This window comes from Pseudorca crassidens, chromosome 2, assembly GCF_039906515.1.
Source record: "Pseudorca crassidens isolate mPseCra1 chromosome 2, mPseCra1.hap1, whole genome shotgun sequence".
Taxonomy (NCBI): domain Eukaryota; kingdom Metazoa; phylum Chordata; class Mammalia; order Artiodactyla; family Delphinidae; genus Pseudorca; species Pseudorca crassidens.
Window position 1 is genome coordinate 56,233,958 of NC_090297.1, and position 12,608 is coordinate 56,246,565.

Here is a 12,608-nt window from a genome sequence, read left to right on the forward strand (position 1 = left end):
TAAGGTCTTTCTGGTCTCGAGCTTGTTGGAGCAGCTCAGTAGGCAGAGTTAACTGCATTCCTATCTTTCTCTTTTCCTTACCAGCTTTCTTCTCTCTTTCCATGACTGCAAGGGTTGGACAACTGGGGAAAAGGAAGGCTGTGTTTCTCACATCGTCCCCCGCCCCCCAAGACCCCCATAGCTGGCAGGCCTCCACGCAGCTGCGTTCTTTCAAGGTGGGGCAGTCAGGCTCCCGGGTGCCTGTTGCTGGGTCACACAAATTCCAAAGTTTTGGGACCCACTCCTAGGGTATCTTGGTGGGGCACCTCCGCGGTGGTGATCTGACCGGTTGGCTCAGTAGCACTGCGCTGATCCACTCTTGGACCACCTTTGTGCAACCAGAGAGCAGCGGGCTCTCACCCTCCCTCGGGCTCCTTCCACGTAATTGCCCCACTCACTCCCTCGCCTCCCCGCACCCGAGCTCTGAGTGCCCTCCCTCCCCATCCCTCTTTGTGTCACCCTTGGCTGCGGAGCCTCGAGCACCGTATTCACGGCGAGTGACTGACACGTTCCAGGGACTGCCAATCGCGGCGAGCGCGGCCAGCGGGGGGAGGGTGCGTAGTGGCAGACGGCCGCTGGGATTATGAATGGGAGCGGGGGGGCCGGCGAGTGTGGGGTTCAAATCAGGCTTTTCGGCATCCGGCTTTGGCTAGGCATGCAGGACTGCGCGTAATCCTTCAGCCGGGGAGGGAAGGGAGATGCCGCGAGCTTCCAGCTGTGAGTGAGGGTTATTTTGAAAAACTCCCTTGGTCTAGTACTGGTGGAGTACTGCGGGCGGTCGGCGAGGTAGGTGGGGGAGGAAAATAAGCGGGGTGGGGAATCGGGGAGAGGCCTGACGGCTGGGGACCGTGTGCCTTGCTCCTTAGGATTGACAGGTGGCCGCCGCAGCAGTTACAACCTACTACACAGCATCTAGTCCGTGCAATAAGATCCAATTGTTATTCCCCGCGCCGGGCTGAAGAGCGCAGCGCGGCAGACCAAGTGCCGCCGGCGAGCTGTCTCTCCGGCGAAGCGGGGCAGTACAGAGCGGGAGTTTGGGGGGCCAGCCGAGGAGACAGGAGCTCGGGGCCGCGTCGCGGCCGTCCGTGTCGCCCCTGCGGGGTCCTCCACTCCGGCGGGTCTGCGCGCGCTCCGCAGCCGCCCCTGGTTTGTGCGCGCCTTTCCGGGGCTGCCAGCCCCGCTTCCGCGGTGGCTGCGGGCTGTGGATCGCCGGCCGGGCTGCACGCGAGCGGCGCGCCAGCGTCTCGCTGGCGTCTCCCCGCTGCCTCTTGTGCCCCGCGCAGGGAAGCGCGGAGGGCTCGCTCGCCTCGCACGGACTAGCTGCGCCGGGCGGAGCCGCCGCCGGAGCCGCCGCCGGAGCCCGCGCGTCCAGAGCGCAGCGGCCGCGGCAGTGCAGCGGCGGCGCGTCGAACAGGACGAGGGCGGCTTCCGCGAGGGTAGCCTGAGGTAAGGGCTGTCCCGTGGGCTGCGGGTTTGTTTCCCCCCGTCTCTTACTCGGTCACACAGCGAAGCCGAAATGGAGAGTGTGGGTGCTGCGGCGCTGGTAGGGAGCGCGGGGGGAATATGGGGCCGCGCCAGGATGGTCGCCTTGACCGCAACGTTCCTACCCCTTGTGGTAAATCCGCCAGCCGGCCCTTACTCTTCGCTCGCTCCTCCTCAGCCTCTGCCTTCGGCCCTGAACTCTTTGGAAAGTCCCTGGGAAGGAGAGAGCCAAGGGGGGATGGAGAAAGGCAGAAGAATTCGCCCGGGAGTGGGCGAAGGGTTGGCGCGCTGTGCCGGGTGATTGACAGCGGGCACGTGAGGGAGCCTGAAGTACCCGAGAGTTTGCAGGGCTGCGGCCCCAGGATGGTCCTGCCTGCCCGGGGTTTGGGGCACAAGTGGCTGCACCCAGGCCACGGCTTTAACGAAGGCTCCGCTAGGAACTTTTGGGAAGCGTTGTCTCATGTTTGGGGAGGGGTGCTGGGGTGTGTTTAGGGCCTGGCCCTTTCTAAGCTACGAGTGTGTGTGAGTGTGTGTGTGTGTGTGTGTGTGTGTGTGTGTGTGTGTAGTGTTTTTTCCCGCTTCCTTCCTGCCTTCCCTCCTCTTCCATCTTCCTCTTTTGCTTCCTTCCTTCCCTTTTTCACAGACCACCCCCCTTCCAAGTGCTGTATTTCAAAATATTCTGAACCTACTGTAGTCAATGGCTTTTAAAGCAAGTATGAAGAAGAGAGCACAGAGGACTAGCTCTTAAATAGTGTGGTTCATTTTTAAAGACAAATATATGTGTATACACATGCCTGGGATAAATTTAAAGAAATATTTTGAGGCTCCTGCCTAAAATTACATTACATTTACATTATGTTTACATCACATGTATATGATATTACTAAACAGAAATGATAAATGTGTGCATTTTGTCTCTTCGATCTGTATGAGATACAACTGTTATTTGAATCACATCCATCTCTTAAATTCAGAGGTTTCTGGCTACTTGAAAGCCCTGGGCTCCAGTGTAAGAATAAAAGGCACATTAAATTTAAAAAAAAGTACAGATGCTGGTTTCTTTTTAGTGGACCACCCACGTTCCCCATCTTCCTTTTACTAAAAGGTGGTTGTTATGCCAATAATTTTCATAAAAGCAAAAATAATCTGGGGACTTTTACCTAGTGTTTTTACCTAAGCCTGAGGTGTAGGGAGGGGTCTGGAAGTTATCTGTGCGTGAATTCGACATGAAGGTGGATAACGTAAATGATTTCACTTCAGGTGAAAGGAAATTCAGCTGCACTTCCCTCTGAGGGTACCTCATTTACATTATGATGTGCCAAGAGAAATCCCCTTAATGTCAACATGTGTCTTCAGCATAACAATGGTCTATTCAACTCTTCAAACCTGTACTTGTAGGACTTGGCTAGTAACATATTTGCTGGCTGTTTGTGTTCTTTTTCAACAACAGAATCCCAATTACAAAAAATGAGTAAAGTTGTTGAGTAGACTGGAATGGTTGAGAGGGCATGATTGTTACACTGAGGCCATCTGTCTGTATATCTATCGTCTCTCTGTATTTCTTATAACAGTTGTGAGGTAATCAATTTTGCAATACGTCTACTTGTATTTTTTTTCTCAGTCGATCTGCTTTTTAGTTTATTTCTCACTTGACATATTTTGCAAAGATAAATTATATTGAATTTCTCTAGAGGGTACCCACTTAAGCATGCTTGTTTCTTTTGAATAGAACTGGTTTTGATATGAGGAATGAGATATCAATCATATATGGTTTTCTGATCTTGGAGTCTTTTGCCTGTCTAGAGACAGGTATTTAATAATAGTACTGTGCCCGAGTAAGGATTTGTGTTTGATAAAAATATTAGACACAGAAATGGTATTTTCATGTTGTTTACAAACTGAAGCTTTAAAATTGTGAAGGAATAAAGAGTCCCAGGTTGCTCTTAATCTCTTATTTGGCTTACTTTGATTAGGGAGCAAGAGGTACATGCTGTAGTCTTGAGTTAGAAGGATTTGGGGGTTAGCAATTTGGAATTATCTTTTATTATTATGGCATAAAACGTCATTGCTCTTTCCAAGATAATTTGAGCAGCAGGCTTCAGAGAAAGTGTTGGGGATGTTGATCACGGGACAAATGGGTTCCTTTGAGCGCTGTTGTTTTGCAGTCACCTTGTGGTAATATGGCAGACGCTGTGATGTGCCAAACCCCCCTTCAAGGAGAGCTTGTTGCCCCAGCTTGTGGGAGTGCTATCAGCAGAGGGTCTTTGAGGGCCAGTCCCTTTGAGGATTGCCTGAAGGGTAGAAAGCCCCTTTGTCCAAGGTCACACCATGGCTGATCCATGTTAGAGTATAAAGGCTCGGCCATCTCAGTCCAGCTCCAGGTAACTCTGAAGGACCATTCTGGCTCTGGAAACCCCCATGGGGCTTGTGTTGCAGCACCAAGTCTCCCTTTGCCCATTTCTGCTTCCTTCCCCATTCTCAGATGTTGATAGCAAGGCAGTGCTTAATAAAATTGCATGCTCAACTTCATCTTGGAGTTGGCTGCCCTGGGGAAGCCATCCTATAGCAACACCTCCTTCATGCACATTAGTTTTGCCTGTTTTAATCTTTTAAAATATAGTGTCACTTCTCACTGGAGGACATTTCTATGTCCTTGATCCTCTTCTGTCCCTCCTTGTTATACCATTCTTTCCTTTTAGTGGACTTATACTTCTTTTACTCTCTTTTCGGTCTATTGATTTAAATATTGTATATATTTCTATACTTTGAGTAATAGGTATTTTTATGTTTTCAACATTCATGTTTTGTCTTAACAGATGATATTAATCAAAATATCTACTCTCCTCTCGAATACTAAAAGGCTCTACAATGTTATAATTCTGATCATACTTCATGTTTCATAATATTGTATAGTGATATAGTTCTACTACATTTTTTACAGCCATTATGTCATTTTTTATATATTTAGTTTTTCCTTTTTTTGATTGTTTTCATAGTCAATGCTCATTTAAATTTACCCATGTTTTCTATGTTCGTTATTGCTTCTTGCATCCCTCTCTTTCCTTCTAGATTAAAATTCCTCTTTATTAGAAGTATGTAGCTATTTGGTAAGCATATACAGATAAAACTCTGAATCTTTTTACTGTTGTTGTTTGTTTGAAACTGTATTTCATCCTAACACTTGAATAACACACTATCTGAGAGCAGGATTCTAACTTGACAATTATTTATCTCATCATTTTGAAGATAATTGTCTCTCTTGTTGATGATGAGTAGTTCCTTCATTGCTTTTAAGATTACTCTATAAATTAGAAGTTTGGAATTAACAGAGACACACTACTATATAGAAAACAGGTAAACAAGGACCTACTGTATAGCACAGGGAACTATATTTAATATCTTGTAATAACCTATAATGGGAAAGAATCTGAAAAACTATACGTATGTGTATATATATGTATATATATATATATATAACTGAATCACTTTGCTGTGCACCTGAGACTAACACAGCATTGTAAATCAACTATACTTCAATTTACAAAAAAGAGATTACTCTGTCTTTGGTGTTCTGCAGTTTTACTGAGGTATGCCCAGGTGTGGGTTTATTTTTACGTTTTCTTCATGGGATTTCTTATGCTTCTTTAATCAGATGACTCTTCTGTTTCTTGAATTATTAAAAATTCATAGCATATCTCATCATACATTATGTTGCCTTCATTGTCTCTTTTTTTTTTTGCGGTACACGGGCCTATCACTGTTGTGGACTCTCCCGTTGCGGAGCACAGGCTCCGGACGCGCAGGCTCACCAGCCATGGCTCACGGGCCCAGCTGCTCCGCGGCATGTGAGATCTTCCCGGACCGGGGCACGAACCCGTGTCCCCTGCATCGGCAGGCGGACTCTCAACCACCGCGCCACCAGGGAAGCCCCATTGTCTCTATTTTTCCCACTGGAATTCTTAGATATATGTTGGACCTTCCTGTTTTATGTCTCGTGTCTGTTACCTCTGTATTATTTTCTATTAAGAAATATTTCAAAAAGGCATTTGGTTAATTATTCAGGACTATTTTCCAGCTAACTAATTCTTCATTGATATCTATTGCTTAAATTTCCATTGAGCTATGAATTATTTTTTTATTTCTAGGAGTGCTATTTGATGCCTTTTCATATCTTCCTGTTTTTTCCCTGAGTTTTTCTATCCTTTTATTTTGGATTCTATTCATATTTTCTCTTTAATAATTATACATGTACTTATTTTATAATAAGTATCAGATTGTTTTCTTACTTGAATTCTTCTGGGAGTTACTCGTCCCAGTGGTTGGGTCTACTGGTTCTTCCAGAACTATATATCCGCTTAAAGGAGGATCCTTTCCTCATGTGGTTTATTATTGGGATTATGAATTCATCTTCAGCTGGGTTTCTGCTTTTGGTTTTTCCCTGTGATAGCCATATTCTTCCTAGTTTTTGGAAGTTTCCCTGTAGAGTGATATTGTGTTTGCTTCTGTAGATTAACCTAGGGATTTTGCTGGTCTAGGATCTATCAGATTTAAAAAAATTATTAAGGTATGATTGACATGTAATATAATTGACATTTTATTAGTTTCAGGTGTACAGCATAACGATTTGCTATTTGTATGTATTGTGAAATGATCACCACGTTAAGTCTAGATCATCCGTAGAATTGGCTTTTTCATTAATTTCTTGGCTTGAGATTCCTATACCATGCAGGTGATGTAAATTCAAACTGTGTGGGGGGAGGTTGTTTAGGGATTTAATTCAAAGAATCCTTTTTCTTTTTCTTCTATCCAGAGCCCCAGGAAGAGACAAACCTTCTTGCTGCTTCCAGGCCAAACTTCTAATCCTTCTTAGACTAAATGGTCAATTCTTTCAGGGTTCTTAGGCAGAGGTCTCAGCTCCTTCTTTTCATGGGTCCCAAACTAAGTTTCCTGTCCCTAAACACATGTGAAATCTCCAGCCTCTTGACATTTGTGCCTGCATCTAAGTTGTGTATAATTTTGGGTTGCTGTATTACCGATTTCTGTGCCTGCTATTACCATATCTGTTTCCTTTCTGTTCTGACAGCTACAAATTACCTTTCTTTTTTTTTTCTTCAGGCTTAACACTTTAACCTATTTCAATTTTTCTGGTCTTTTAAAAATCTAAATATATATGTGTTTGTAGCGGAAGGGAATTTGGTTCACATGAGCTCAGTCTGCCTTGCTGGTGGCATAAGACGTCTTTCTGTGACTATATAACACTCTGAGAATCAACTCTTTTCAGTTATTTTCTTTTTTTTATGCTATCCTCACATTATTTTTAAAAGCTTAATTTATGCTAGTCCCCTTGTCTATTTTTTCTTTTTGTGACATTAATATTTATGTTGAGTCCAGGTCAGTTGACTTAAAGAGTGTCTCTAAGTATGGATTTGTCTAATGGCTTACTCACTTGGTTAGGTTCAGGTTAAATATTTTCAGCAAGAATACTCCTAAATTGGTGATATGTACTTCCTATTGTATCACAACAGGAGAGTCTGTTTGTCCCATTACTGGTGACTAAGTCAGAGCACTTGAAAGATGGTCGCTACCAAATTGATCCTTTTATTTTCCTTTGAGGTTAATATAGACTGTGTACAGTGATACTTTGAGACTATGTGAAAGACCAGCTTCCCCACAACTTTCACCCAGTATTCTTTCTAATTAAATTTTTTATTTTGAGACAATTGTAGAGTTACATGCAGTTGTGAGAAATAGTACAGACAGATCCTGTGTACCCCTCATTCAGTGTTCCCGAAGAGTAACATTTTGGAAAAGTATAACACAATATCACAACCAGGAGACTGACACGATATAGTCTGCAGCTCTTATTCGGATTTACCAGTTTTACACTTATTTGTGTAAGTGTTTAGTTCTATGCAATTTTATCTCATATGTAGGTTCCTGTATTCACCACCACAGTCAAGATAACAGAATAGCTCCATCACCACAAGGAGCCCTGGTGCTGCCCTTTTTATAACTACACCCACCTCCCTCGCACTCCCTGTCCCATTCCTAACCTCTGACAACCACTAATCTGCTCTTTATCACTATAAATTTTTCATTTCCAAAGTGTTATATAAATGGAATCATAGGTTATATAATCTTTGAGGTTGTTTTTGTCCTCCACTCACCATAATTCCCCAGAGAATCATCCAAGATGTCATATGTGTCAATGGTTTGTTCATTTCTATTGCTGAGTACGGTCCCATTGTATGGGTGTACCCCAGCTTGTTTAGGCATTGAAGGACATTTGGGTTGTTTCCAGTTTTTGGCTATTATGATTAAAGCTGGTATGCACACGTGTGTACAGGTGCTTGTGTGGATATAAGTTTTCACTTCTCTGGGATAAATGCCCATGGGTGTGATTGTTGGGTCCTATGATAATTGCATGTTTAGTTTTATAAGAAACTGCCAAACCATTTTCCAGGGGGACTGTATCTTTACATTCCGACCAGCAATGTATGAGCGATCCAATTTCTCTGCATTATGTTAGCGTTTAAGTCTGCCATTTTATTATGTTTTCTCTTTGTTTCCTCTGTTTCTTGTTCCTTTATTTCTCTTTTCTTCTCTTCCTGTGAGTTATTTGAACATTTTATAGGATTCCATTTTGATTTATTTATAGTGTTTTTGAATGTATCTCTTTGTACAGTTTTCTCAGTGGTTGCTCTGGCTATTACTATATGTATTTAGGTCTCTTCTCTTGGTTCTATTTAAATGCTGTTGTTCTGAGTGTAAGACAGTGTTATGTTTTTCATTTCTCTCATTGAATATTATCTAAACAACTCATATTGGGAAAGAATTTGTGGTTGACAGTTCTTTTCTCTCAGCACTTGAAAAATGTGCCACTTCCTTTAGGCCCCTGTGGTTTCTGACGAGAAAATTGTTGTCATTTGAATTGATGCTCTGCTAAAGGCAATGTGCCATTTCTCTCGGGCTAGTTTAAGATACTTTCATTGTCTTTAGTTTTTTAGAAGCTTAGTGATGTTGTGTATTGGTATTAGATTTCTTGGGGTTTATTCTGTTTGAGATTTGATCAGCTTCTTAAATCTATAGGTTTGTGTCTTGAACGAAATTTTTCCTAGCATTATTTCATTATTTCTTCAAATACTCTTCAGCTCTACTGTCTTTCTCATGTCATTCTGGGAAGTGATGATATGAATACTGGATCTTTTGTTACTGTCCCACAGGACCCTGAGGCTCTGTTCTTCTTGTTCTTCTTCTCCTTTTCCTTCTCCTCCTCCTTCTTTTTTTTTTTTGTCTAGTTTCTCTCTGTTGTTCAGATTGGATAAACTCTATTGATCTATTCTGAAGTTCACTGATTCTATCCTCTGTCATCTCCACTATTGAACCCATCCAGTGAGTGTTTTATTTTGGTTATTGTATTTTTTAGTTCTATAATTGCCATTTGGCAATTAGAACTTATTAGAACGTATGCATCTTCGTGGAAGTTTTCCATTCTTTTTTTTTTTTCAGAGAATTTGAATTTGCTTGTTGAAGCACTTTTATAATGGCTGCTCTAAAATTCTTACTAGATAATTCCAAATTCTAACATCTGATTCATTTCAGTGTTGGTTTTAGTTGATTGTCTTTTCTCATTCCAGTTGTGATCATGTCTTGGGTATTTTGGCTACCATGTTAAAAGGGTCTGGGTCCTATTGAAATCTTATACTTTAGCAGACAGTCACCCTGTGTAGGTTTAGTACACATGTCCAGGATTACTTTGTGGGCTGTGGTTCCAATGACAATTTACTTTGCAGAAGCTTTATGGTGCTGCTTCGGTCTGCCTGGCTTGACTGGTGCTTCTGGAGCTCCCACTGGACCCTGCTGATGCCCCTGAAGGGGGCAGAAGGGGCCTGCCAAGGCCAGTCCCCCTGATGCTTGTAGGTGAGGGAAGGGATTTTTCAGCCTGCAGGAATAAGGAGCACTCCCGGGCCTGGAGCTTGTTATGGCAGGAATCCCCCTGCCAGTGCTGAGAGGCCATCTGGTGTTGTTGGCTGGATCGCAGTTAGACACAAGGGAGGAATGTAAGCTCACCTGTATCACCTACTGCTAGATTCGGGGGGTTGGGAGACCCTGGACCTGCATAACCTGCTATTGGGTAGGGGGTCATAAGGTACCTTCTGCTCTGTTGTTCCTCTAGTCCAAGGCCAGTAACCAACCCACCTCCTTTTCACTGTTCTGAGTCCTCCTTTGGTTGTCTCTTTCCTTATTTTCAAGGTTTAGCGTTATATTAAGTGGGGAGGAGGAAAGTATATGCCGTCTTGTCTGCACTGGAAGTATATGCTTTTTAAAAAAACTCTTAACTCCTCAGCCACGTTATCTGTTAATATAGTAGAAAACACTAGTTTGACTTGTGTTCTCCTGTAATTTGCATTTGTTTTAGAGACACAGTATAACCTCAGTTTAAAAAATCAGTACATATCTTATTTACTTTAATAAATATTACTATAATTGAATAATTTAATGTTAAGTCACATCTTGCCAGTGGAATATAAGACAAAAAAATCTATGTATACTGTATTTTCTGTATTGAATATTTTTCTCTAAGTTGCCTTAAAGCATTTGAAAAATATTAATATATTTTATCTGTTGCCATCTCTGGGAATTGCTAAAAGAAGTCCTATATCAGATGGACTTTAAACAGTAGAGAAAATAAATGACATTATTTGTGCAAGCAACATACTGATATTTCGTGTAGATTAAGGAAAAGATAACAGGATTCTGTTTTTGGCTATCCTGGTTTATACCACAGTGCTGACTCATAGAATTACAGCCTTTCTAAACTGAAAGCGAACTTAGAGATCGCCTATTTCAATCCTATTGTTTTATAGTTAAGAACATTGATACCTTGAAAGGCCATAGGGAGCTTAATTTCCTTTAATTCAATAATGGCAGGGCTTGTTTATTATAAGTTCTTAGCATTTCTTAATTTTATGTTTTCTTTAAGAAATCAGAATCACTTTCTTTTGAGAAGACTTAAAATTTTATATTGAGGCATGGGTTTTCAGTACCCTTTTCTAAAGAGAAAATAATACTTTAATAAGTTGGGATGGCATGATGGTACTCTTTAAAAAATAAGTATGTTTGAAAATCTGATGAACATATGGACCAATTATCCTGCAAAATTAACATAAACTCAAAAGTTTGCATATAATCTTGGAGATTTATGAACTCCTGAGGAAGAGTCCTAGATTCTGTTTTTGTATTGTTTGTACCATGTGATGATATCTGTGGATGGTCTTTGCTGGGAAAGTGACTTAAGTGTCTCATTTTATAGACAGACTCACCTTTAAAGGCTTGTGGGTTGTGGCACCATGCACTGGTGTGCTGAGGAATTTGTTTTCCTGCAGGTTCTAGAGAGCCAGTAGGTGAGAAGGATATAGCAAGACCAGCAGATGTTAAAACAGACTGTGGGAAATAAAAACAGGCAGCTCAGCCTACAATACTTGCTCCCGCCTCCTCCATACACACACATACACAGATCTCTAGATTCCTTGGAAAGATTCTTCCTCTGCTCCTGTCTCCTTTCACTCTCTCACTATAGAGAGAAACATTGCCCTTGGAGGCTATTCTCCCTTCCTCTAGTAAGGCTGCTCTGGTGGTCATTTTAACCTAATTTCACCCATATCAAATGTTATAGGTTGAAAGAAGAAAGCATAGAGTGGCATTTGATGTATTGACTGACTGGGGACTTTTTGAGAGTAAGAAGAAAATGACATCCATGGTTTTTCTATATTATGGATCATAATAATTTAAGAACACAGAATGATACATGTCTCTAAATTCAGAGATCAGGAAGTATTTGTTAGAGTAGTTGAAATTACTTTTAGGAAGCTACCTATATATCCTTAAAGGAAGCTACTCTGTACTTCTCTGTAACTAAGACCCTGGAATGACTTGCAGTGCCATGATGTATACTATGGTGAAAAACTCAATGCAGAAAAATGAGGCGGTTGTAGGGAAACAAATAATAGAATGACAGGTTTTTCTTCCTAGTGATTTTACATCTTTTAAAAGAGTGAAAGGGGATTTGTTTTTAGGATTGCTCTTTCATAACTGCATAAATGAGGACTTGGAATAAGAAGCCCTGAGTTTCTGTTCTGCTTTGCAACTAAGTGGGTAAATGACATCCCCTGGGTAAGGCTCAGGGTATAATTAAGACTTTGAATTACGATAATTTCTAAGATTCTTTCTAGCATTACGATTTGGTGAAACTTTAGATTAAAAGGTATTATTTGACACAAAATTAGTGGAATTTTTGGATAAGCCTGTGTAATTAAGCATAGTCAATATCCGTAGTTTCCCACACCCACCGTTGAATGAGGGCTGACCTACTACGTGGATGTGGAGTCTGTGGATACTGAAGTGCCACTGTACTATGCCATTATATATAAAGGACATGATCATTCACATATTTTGGTATCTGTGGGGGTCCTGAAGACAATTTCCCCACCCTCTTCCATCCCCACAAACTGAGGGACCACTGTATTATTCATAAGAAAGCACTCCAGGGAATCAAATTTTTAGTTTGAAGTTATTATAATATAATACCTTGATTTGGTCCGAAATTTACAATAATTAGAGAGGTCATGGTTAGATGAGGACTACCCAACTGTATGGATACAACACAACACAATTTGGGGAACAACACTTTAATGCTGATGGTGATAATTACAATAGTGAGGATGCTGATGAGGATGGCTCTAGATTTAATTGGTCTGGGGGTGTAGCGATATTGTGGATCGCTCCTTTAGCATCCGTTCACCCTCTTTCTCTTTCATCTTGCTCTGCTATACAAGATGGAAAGGAAATTATTCAACTTCCCAGTCTCCCTCGAATCTCGGATTGGCCCACATTACAAAGATTAGATGGAGATTTCTGGGGACCACGTACATTTTTTTTTTTTTTTTTTTTTTGCGGTACGCGGGCCTCTCACTGTTGTGACCTCTCCCGTTGCGGAGCACAGGCTCCAGACACACAGGCTCAGCGGCCATGGCTCATGGGCCCAGCCGCTCCGCGGCATGTGGGATCTTCCCGGACCGGGGCACGAA

The 12,608-nt window shown here is 42.1% G+C and overlaps 1 protein-coding gene across 3 annotated transcripts in view; it reads left to right on the top strand.

The window, feature by feature from the left end:
- The first annotated feature begins 692 nt into the window (after positions 1-692).
- PDE4B (phosphodiesterase 4B) overlaps positions 693-12,608 on the top strand; it is a 596,404-nt gene continuing 584,488 nt past the window's right edge. The window contains exon 1 of one of the 3 annotated variants that reach the window (XM_067726455.1): positions 693-825. The gene's annotated coding sequence lies outside the window, so the exon portion shown is untranslated. Of the gene's footprint in view, positions 826-1,346; positions 1,486-12,608 lie in introns of those variants that run through there. The other 2 variants (XM_067726457.1, XM_067726456.1) reach the window with 2 other exon arrangements.